The sequence below is a fragment of the Mustelus asterias genome, chromosome 3, assembly GCF_964213995.1.
Source record: "Mustelus asterias chromosome 3, sMusAst1.hap1.1, whole genome shotgun sequence".
Classification (NCBI taxonomy): domain Eukaryota; kingdom Metazoa; phylum Chordata; class Chondrichthyes; order Carcharhiniformes; family Triakidae; genus Mustelus; species Mustelus asterias.
In genome coordinates this window covers 80010890-80023879 of record NC_135803.1, presented here as the reverse complement: position 1 = coordinate 80023879, position 12990 = coordinate 80010890, and positions in this window count along the sequence as shown.

Genomic DNA, 12990 nt, shown 5'->3' with positions numbered 1-12990 from the left:
TAGTCACACACACACACACACACACACGTATAGTCACCCACACACACATAAGTATAGTCACACACACACATGCACAGGTATAGTCACACATACACACACACACACAAGTATAGTGACACACACACACACACACAAGTATAGTCACGCACACACACAAACCCACACACAAGTATGGACACACACACACACACACACACAAGTATAGTCACACACTCACACACAGACACAAGTATAGTCACACACACACAGATTTAGTCACACACACACACACAAGGTTAGTCACACACACACAACTATAGTCACGCACACACACACAAGTATAGTCACACACACACACACAGGTATAATCACACATACACACACACACAAGTATAGTCACACACACACACACACACAGGTATAGACACACACACACACACACAAGTATAGTCACACACACACATCCATACACAGGTATAGTCACACACACACACACACAAGTATTGTCACACACACACACACAAGTATAGTAACACACTCACACACACACACACAAGTATAGTCACACGCACACACAAGTATAGTCACACACACACGCACACACAACTATAGTCACACACACACACACAAGTATAGTCAAACACACACACACAAGTATAGTCACACACACACGCACACACACAAGTATAGTCACACACACACTCACACAAGTATTGTCTCACACACAAAAACACGCACACACAAGTATAGTCACACACACGCACACACAATTATAGTCACACACACACACACACACACACACAAGTATTGTCACACACACACACACACACACAGGTATAATCCCACACACACTCACACACACACATATGTATAGTCACACACACACACACACAAGTATAGTCACACTCACACACAGCACACAGGTATAGTCACACACACACACACACACACACACAGGTATAGTCACACACACACACACAGATAAGGAAAGTCAAACACACACACACAGGTATAGTCACACATACACACACACACACACAAGTATAGTCACACACACACACACAAATATAGTCACACACACACACACATGTATAGTCACACACACACACACAAGTATAGTCACACATACACAAGTATTGTCACACACACACACGTATAGTCACACACACAGACACACACACACACACAAGTATAGTCACGCACACACACACAAGTATAATCACACACACTCACACACACACAAGTATCGTCACACACACACACACACGCACACACAAGTGTAGTCACACACACACACACACAGGTATAATCACACATACACACACACACAAGTATAGTCACACACACACACCCACACACACAGGTATAGACACACGCACACACACACACAAACACACAAGTATAGTCACACACACACACACATCCACACACAAGTATAGTCACACACACACACACACACACACACACACACGTATAGTCACACACACACACACTCACACACAAGTATAGTAACACACTCACACACGCACAAGTATAGTCACACACACACACACAAGTATAGTGACACGCACACACAAGTCTAGTCACACACACACACACACACACAAGTATAGTCACACACACACACTCAAGTATAGTCACACACACACACACCCACATACAAGTATAGTCACACACACACAAGTATAGTCACACACACACACACACAAGTGTCGTCACACACACACACACACACACAAGTATAGTCACACACACACTCACACAAGTATTGTCTCACAGACACAAACACGCACACACAAGTATGGTCACACACACACAGACACACATGTATAGTCACGCACACACACACAAGTATAGTCACACACACACACACACAAGTATAGTCACAAACACACTCCCGCACACACAAGTATAGTCACACACACACGCACACACAAGTATAGTCACACACACACACAAGTATTGTAACACACACACAAACACACACAAGTATACACACACACACACACACACAAGTATAGTCACACACACACACTCATGTATAGTCACACACACACACACACCCACACAAGTATAGTCACACACACACACAGACACAGAGGTATAGTCACACACACACACAGGTATAGTCACACACACACACACACACACACACAGAGATAAGGAAAGTCACACACACACACACAGGTATATTCACACACACACAGACACACACACAAACAAGGATAGTCACACGCAATCACACACACAAGTAGTCACACACACACATGTGTAGTCACACACACACACACACAAGTACAGTCACACACACACACACACAGATAAGTATATTCACACACACACAGGTATAGTCACACATACACACACAAGTATAGTCACACACACACACACAAGTATAGTCACACACACACACACACCCGCACACAAGGATACTCACACACACACACATACATACGCAAGTATATTCACACACGCACAAGTATAGTCACACACTCACACACACACAGACAAGTATAGTCACACACACAAGTATAGTCACACACACACACACACAACCATAGTCACACACACACACACAAGTATAGTCTCACACACACACACACAAGTATAGTCACACACACACACACGCAAGTATATTCACACACACACAAGTATTGTCACACACATACACACACGCACACACACGTAGACTCACACACACACGCACACACAAGTATAGTCACGCACACACACACAAGTATAGTCACACACACACACACACACACAAGTATAGTCACACACACAGACACACACACACACACAAGTATAGTCACACACACACACAAGTATAGTCACACACACATGCACACACAAGTATTGTCACACACACACACACACAAGTATTTTCACACACACGCACACACACACAAGTATATTCACACACACACAGAAGTATAGTCACACATACACACATATACACAAAAGTATAGATTCACACACACACATACACGTATAGTCACACACACACACACACACAAGTATAGTCACACACACACACACACAGACACACAGGTATAGTCACACACACACACACAAGGATAGTCACACACACATACGTATAGTCACACACACGCAAAGTATAATCACACACACACACGCACTATTCGCACACACACACCCACACTAGCCACACGCACACACACAAGTATAGTCACACATACACACACATACAAGTATAGTCACACACACACAAGTATAGTCACACATACACACACACACACACGTGTAGCCACACACATATAGTCACAGACACACAGACACAAGTATAGTCACACACGCACACACACACCAGTATGGTCACACACACAGACACACACACGTATAGTCACACACACAAACGTATCGTCTCACACACACAGACACACACACATAAGTATAGTCACACACACACACACACACACACAAGTATAGTCACAGACACACACACAGATAAGTATAGTCACACACACACACAGAGTCGTATAGTCACACACACGCACACACAAGTATAGTCACACACACACACACACAACTATAGTCACACACACACACAATTATAGTCACACACAAACAGACACACACACACATGTATTGTTACACACACACACACACACACACAAGTATAGTCGCACACACACACACACAAGTATAATCTCATGCACGCACACTCGCAGACACACTCACACAAACAAGGATAGTCACACGCAAACACACAGACACACACACAAGTATAGTCACACACACACACACTTGTAGTCACACACACACACACACAAGTACAGTCACACAAACACACACACGTATAGTCACGCACACACAACTATAGTCACACACACACAGACACACAGGTATAGTCACACACACACACACACACACACAAGTATAGTCACACACACACACAGATAAGTATAGTCACACACACACACACACACATACACACACACAGGTATAGTCACACATACAAACAAGTATAATGACACACACCCACACATACACACACACAGGTATAGTCACACATCCAAACAAGTATAGTCACACACACACACAAGTATAGTCACACACACACACACACACACACACAAGTATAGTCACACACACACATAATTATAGTCTCTCACACACACGCAGACACACGAGTATAGTCACACACTCACACACACACCAGTATAGTCACACACTCACACACACACCAGTATAGTCACACACACACACAAGTATAGTCACACACACACACACAACTATAGTCACCAAACCCACGCACACACAAGTATAGTCACACACACACACTAGTATCCTCACACACACACACAGACACACACACGTATAGTCGCACACACAAACGTATCGCCGCACACACACAGACACACATACACACAGGTATAGTCACACACACACACTCACACACACACACAAGTATAGTCACACACACACACACACACGTATAGTCACACACACACACACAAGTATAGTCTCACACACACAAACACACACACACAAGTATAGTCACAAACACAAGTATAGTTACACACACACACACACACACACAAGTATAGTCACACACACACACACGCACACACAAGTATAGTCACACACACACACACGCACACACAAGTATAGTCACACACACACACAAGTATAGTCACGCACACACACAAATATAGTCACACATACACACACACAAGTATAGTCACACACATACACAAGTATAGACACACACACACAACTATAGTCACACACACACACACGCACACACAAGTATACACACACACACAAGTAAAGTCACACACACACGTATAGTCTCACACACACATATAGTCACACACACACACACACAATTATTGTCACATACACACACACACACACACAAGTATAGTCACGCACACACACACAAGTATAGTCACAAACACACACACAAGTATAGTCACACACACACACACACAGACACAGACACGGATAGTCGCACAACCAAATGTATCATCACGCAGACATACACACACACACATGTATAGTCACACACACACGTATAGTCACACACACACACACACACAGACACACACACGTATAGTCGCACACACAAATGTATCGTCACACAGACATACACACACGCACAAGTATAGTCACACACACACACACACACGTATAGTCACACACACACACACAAGTATAGTCTCACACACACACACACAAGTATAGTCTCACACACACACACACACACACAAACAAGGATAGTCACACGCAAACACACATACACAAGTATAGTCACACACACACATTTGTAGTCACACACACACACAGAAGTATAGACACACACACACAAGTATAGTCACACACACACATACGTATAGTCACACACACACGCAAAGTATAATCACACACACACACACACTATTCGCACACACACACCCACACTAGACACACACACACACACAAGTATAGTCACACATACACACACACACAAGTATAGTCACACATACACACAATCACAAGTATAGTCACACATACACACACACACACACAAACGTGTAGCCACACACATATAGTCACACACACACACACACAAGTATAGTCACACACGCACCCACACACCAGTATAGTCACACACACACACAGACACACACACGTATAGTCACACACACAAACGTATTGTCTCACACACACAGACACACACACATAAGTATAGACACACACACACACACACACACAAGTAAAGTCACAGACACACACACAGGTAAGTATAGTCACACACACACACACACAGAGTCGTATAGTCACACACACACACAAGTATAGTAACACACACACACAAACACACACACACACAAGTATAGTCACACACACACACACAAGTATGGTCACACACAAACACACTCACACACACGTATAGTCACGCACACACACACAAGTATAGTCACACACACACACACAAGTATAGTCACACACACATTCCTGCACACACAAGTATAGTCTCACACACACACGCACACACCAGTATAGTCACACACACACACACACGTATTGTCACACACCCACACACACACACACAAGTATAGTCACACACACACACAAGTATAGTCACACACAAACACACCAGTATAGATTCACACACACACTGACACACATCTATAGTCACACACACACACAGGTATAGTCACACACACACACAGATTTAGTCACACATACACATACACACAGACAAGTATAGTCACACACACACACACACACACACAACTAAAGTCACACACACACACACAAGTATAGTGACACGCACACACAAGTATAGTCACACACACACACACAGACAAGTATAGTCACACACACACACTCAAGTATAGTCACACACACAAACACCCACACACAAGTATAGTCACACACACACTCACACAAGTATTGTCTCGCACACACAAACACGCACACACAAGTATGGTCACACACACACAGACACACATGTATAGTCACGCACACACACACAAGTATAGTCACACACACACACACACACACACACAAGTATAGTCACAAACACACTCCCGCACACACAAGTATAGTCACACACACACGCACACACAAGTATAGTCACACACACACACACACAGGTATTGTAACACACACACACACACACACACACACAAGTATAGTCACACACACACACAAGTATATTCACACACACACACACACACACACACACATGTATAGTCACACACACACACACACCCACACAAGTATAGTCACACACACACACACACACAGATTCACAGGTATCGTCACACACACACACACAGGATTAGTCACACACACACACACACACAGATAAGGAAAGTCACACACACAGGTATAGTCACACATACACACACACACACACAGACAAGTATAGTCACACACACTCACACAAGTATAGTCTCACACACACACACACACACACAGACACACGCACACAAACAAGGATAGTCACACGCAAACACACACACAAGTAGTCACACACACACATGTGTAGTCAAACACACACACACACACAAGTACAGTCACACACACACACACAGATAAGTATATTCACACACACACAGGTATAGTCACACATACACACACACACAAGTATAGTCACACACACACACAAGTATAGTCACACACACACACACACACACCCACACACACACACAAGGACACTCACACACACACACATACATACGCAAGTATATTCACACACGCACAAGTATAGTCACACACTCACACACACACACACACACAGACAAGTATAGTCACACACACAAGAATAGTCACACACACACACACACACAACCATAGTCACACACACACACACAAGTATAGTCTCACACACACACACAAGTATAGTCACACACACACACACAAGTATAGTCACACACACACACACACACAAGTATAGTCACACACACTCACACAAGTATAGTCTCACACACACACACACAGACACACGCACACAAACAAGGATAGTCACACGCAAACACACACACAAGTAGTCACACACACACATGTGTAGTCAAACACACACACACACAAGTACAGTCACACACACACACACAGATAAGTATATTCACACACACACAGGTATAGTCACACATACACACACAAGTATTGTCACACACACACACACAAGTATAGTCACACACACACACACACAGACCTACACACACACACAAGGATACTCACACACACACACATACATACGCAAGTATATTCACACACGCACAAGTATAGTCACACACTCACACACACACACACACACAGACAAGTATAGTCACACACACAAGAATAGTCACACACACACACACACACAACCATAGTCACACACACACACACACAAGTATAGTCTCTCACACACACACACAAGTATAGTCACACACACACACGCAAGTAGAGTTACACACACACGCACACACAAGTATAGTCACGCAAACACACACAAGTATAGTCACACACACACAAGTATAGTCACACACACACACAAGTATAGTCACACACACACGCACACACAAGTATTGTCACACACACTCACACAAGTATAGTCTCACACACACACACACACAGACACACGCACACAAACAAGGATAGTCACACGCAAACACACACACAAGTAGTCACACACACACATGTGTAGTCAAACACACACACACACAAGTACAGTCACACACACACACACACAGATAATTATATTCACACACACACAGGTATAGTCACACATACATACACACGCACACACACAAGTATAGTCACACACACACACACAAGTATAGTCACACACACACACACACACACCCACACACACACACAAGGATACTCACACACACACACATACATACGCAAGTATATTCACACACGCACAAGTATAGTCACACACTCACACACACACACACACACGGACAAGTATAGTCACACACACAAGAATAGTCACACACACACACACACACAACCATAGTCACACACACACACACAAGTATAGTCTCACACACACACACAAGTATAGTCACACACACACACGCAAGTAGAGTTACACACACACAAGTATTGTCACACACATACACACACGCACACACACGTAGAGTCACACACACACGCACACACAAGTATAGTCACGCACACACACACAAGTATAGTCACACACACACAAGTATTGTCACACACACACACAAGTATAGTCACACACACACGCACACACAAGTATTGTCACACATACACACATATACACAGAAGTATAGATTCACACACACACATACACGTATAGTCACACACACACACACACACAAGTATAGTCACACACACACACACACAGACACACAGGTATAGTCACACACACACACACAAGTATATTCACACATACACATACACAGGTATAGTCACACATACACACACACACAAGTATAGTCACACACACGTCACACGCACACACACAAGTATTGTCTCACACACACACACAAGTATAGACACACGCACACACACAGGTATAGTCACACACACATACGTATAGTCACACACACATGCAAAGTATAATCACACACGCACACACTATTCGCACACACACACCCACACTAGCCACACGCACACACACAAGTATAGTCACACATACACACACACACAAGTATAGTCACACACACACAAGTATAGTCACACATACACACACACACACGTGTAGCCACACACATATAGTCACACACACACACACACACAAGTATAGTCACACACGCACACACACACCAGTATAGTCACACACACACACAGACACACACACGTATAGTCACACACACAAACGTACCGTCTCGCACACACAGACACACACACATAAGTATAGTCACACACACACACACACACAAGTATAGTCACAGACACACACACAGATAAGTATAGTCACACACACACACAGAGTCATATAGTCACACACACACACACACAAGTATAGTCACACACACACAAGTATAGTCACACACACACAATTATAGTCACACACACACAGACACACACACAACTATAATCACAGACACACACACAAGTATAGTCACACACACACACACACACAAGTATAGTCACACGCACACACAAGTATAGCCACACACACACACAAACACACACACACACAAGTATAGTCACACACACACACAAGTATTGTCTCACACACACACACACACACACACAAGTGTGGTCACACACACACACAAACACACTCACAGACACGTATAGTCACGCACACACACACAAGTATAGTCACACACACACACACAAGTATAGTCACACACACATACCTGCACACACAAGTATAGTCACACACACACGCACACACAAGTATAGTCACACACACACACACGTATTGTCACACACACACACACACACACACAAGTATAGTCACACACACACACACAAGTATAGTCACACACACACACACAAGTATAGTCACACACACACGCACACACAAGTATTGTCACACACACTCACACAAGTATAGTCTCACACACACACACACACACAGACACACGCACACAAACAAGGATAGTCACACGCAAACACACACACAAGTAGTCACACACACACATGTGTAGTCAAACACACACACACACAAGTACAGTCACACACACACACACAGATAATTATATTCACACACACACAGGTATAGTCACACATACACACACACACACACACACAAGTATAGTCACACACACACACACAAGTATAGTCACACACACACACACACACACCCACACACACACACAAGGATACTCACACACACACACATACATACGCAAGTATATTCACACACGCACAAGTATAGTCACACACTCACACACACACACACACACGGACAAGTATAGTCACACACACAAGAATAGTCACACACACACACACACACAACCATAGTCACACACACACACACAAGTATAGTCTCACACACACACACAAGTATAGTCACACACACACACGCAAGTAGAGTTACACACACACAAGTATTGTCACACACGTACACACACGCACACACACGTAGAGTCACACACACACGCACACACAAGTAGAGTCACGCACACACACACAAGTATAGTCACACACACACACACAAGTATAGTCACACACACACACAAGTATAGTCACACACACACGCACACACAAGTATTGTCACACATACACACACACACACACAAGTATAGTCACACACACACACACACACACAAGTATATTCACACACACACACAAGTATAGTCACACATACACACATATACACAGAAGTACAGATTCACACACACACATACACGTATAGTCACACACACACACACACACACACAAGTATAGTCACACACACACACACACAGACACACAGGTATAGTCACACACACACACACAAGTATAATCACACATACACATACACAGGTATAGTCACACATACACACACACACAAGTATAGTCACACACATGTCACACGCACACACACAAGTATTGTCTCACACACACACACAAGTATAGACACACACACACACACAAGTATAGTCACACACACATACGTATAGTCACACACACATGCAAAGTATAATCACACACACACACACTATTCGCACACACACACCCACACTAGCCACACGCACACACACAAGTATAGTCACACATACACACACACACAAGTATAGTCACACACACACAAGTATAGTCACACATACACACACACACACGTGTAGCCACACACATATAGTCACACACACACACACACAAGTATAGTCACAAACACACTCCCGCACACACAAGTATAGTCACACACACACGCACACACAAGTATAGTCACACACACACACAGGTATTGTAACACACACACACACACACACACAAGTATAGTCACACACACACACACAAGTATATTCACACACACACACACACACACACACTCATGTATAGTCACACACACACACACACCCACACAAGTATAGTCACACACACACACAGATTCACAGGTATAGTCACACACACACACACAGGATTAGTCACACACACACACACACACAAGTATAGTCACACACACTCACACAAGTATAGTCTCACACACACACACACACACAGACACACGCACACAAACAAGGATAGTCACACGCAAACACACACACAAGTAGTCACACACACACATGTGTAGTCAAACACACACACACACACAAGTACAGTCACACACACACACACACAGATAAGTATATTCACACACACACAGGTATAGTCACACATACACACACACACACAAGTATAGTCACACACACACACACAAGTATAGTCACACACACACACACCCACACACACACACACAAGGATGCTCTCACACACACACATACATACGCAAGTATATTCACACACGCACAAGTATAGTCACACACTCACACACACACACACACAGACAAGTATAGTCACACACACAAGAATAGTCACACACACACACACACAACCATAGTCACACACACACACACAAGTATAGTCTCACACGCACACACAAGTAGAGTCACACACACACACACAAGTATAGTCACACACACACACACAAGTATAGTCACACACACTCACACAAGTATAGTCTCACACACACACACACACACACACACACAGACACACGCACACAAACAAGGATAGTCACACGCAAACACACACACAAGTAGTCACACACACACATGTGTAGTCAAACACACACACACACAAGTACAGTCACACACACACACACAGATAAGTATATTCACACACACACAGGTATAGTCACACATACACACACACACACAAGTATAGTCACACACACACACACAAGTATAGTCACACACACACACACACACACACACCCACAAGGATACTCACACACACACACATACATACGCAAGTATATTCACACACGCACAAGTATAGTCACACACTCACACACACACACACACACAGACAAGTATAGTCACACACACAAGAATAGTCACACACACACACACACACAACCATAGTCACACACACACACACAAGTATAGTCTCACACACACACACAAGTATAGTCACACACACACACACAAGTATAGTCACACACACACACACACACAAGTATAGTCACACACACTCACACAAGTATAGTCTCACACACACACACACACACACACACGCACACAAACAAGGATAGTCACACGCAAACACACACACAAGTAGTCACACACACACATGTGTAGTCAAACACACACACACACAAGTACAGTCACACACACACAGATAAGTATATTCACACACACACAGGTATTGTCACACATACACACACACACACAAGTATTGTCACACACACACACACAAGTATAGTCACACACACACACACACACACACACACCCACACACACACACAAGGATACTCACACACACACACATACATACGCAAGTATATTCACACACGCACAAGTATAGTCACACACTCACACACACACACACACACAGACAAGTATAGTCACACACACAAGAATAGTCACACACACACACACACACACACACACACAACCA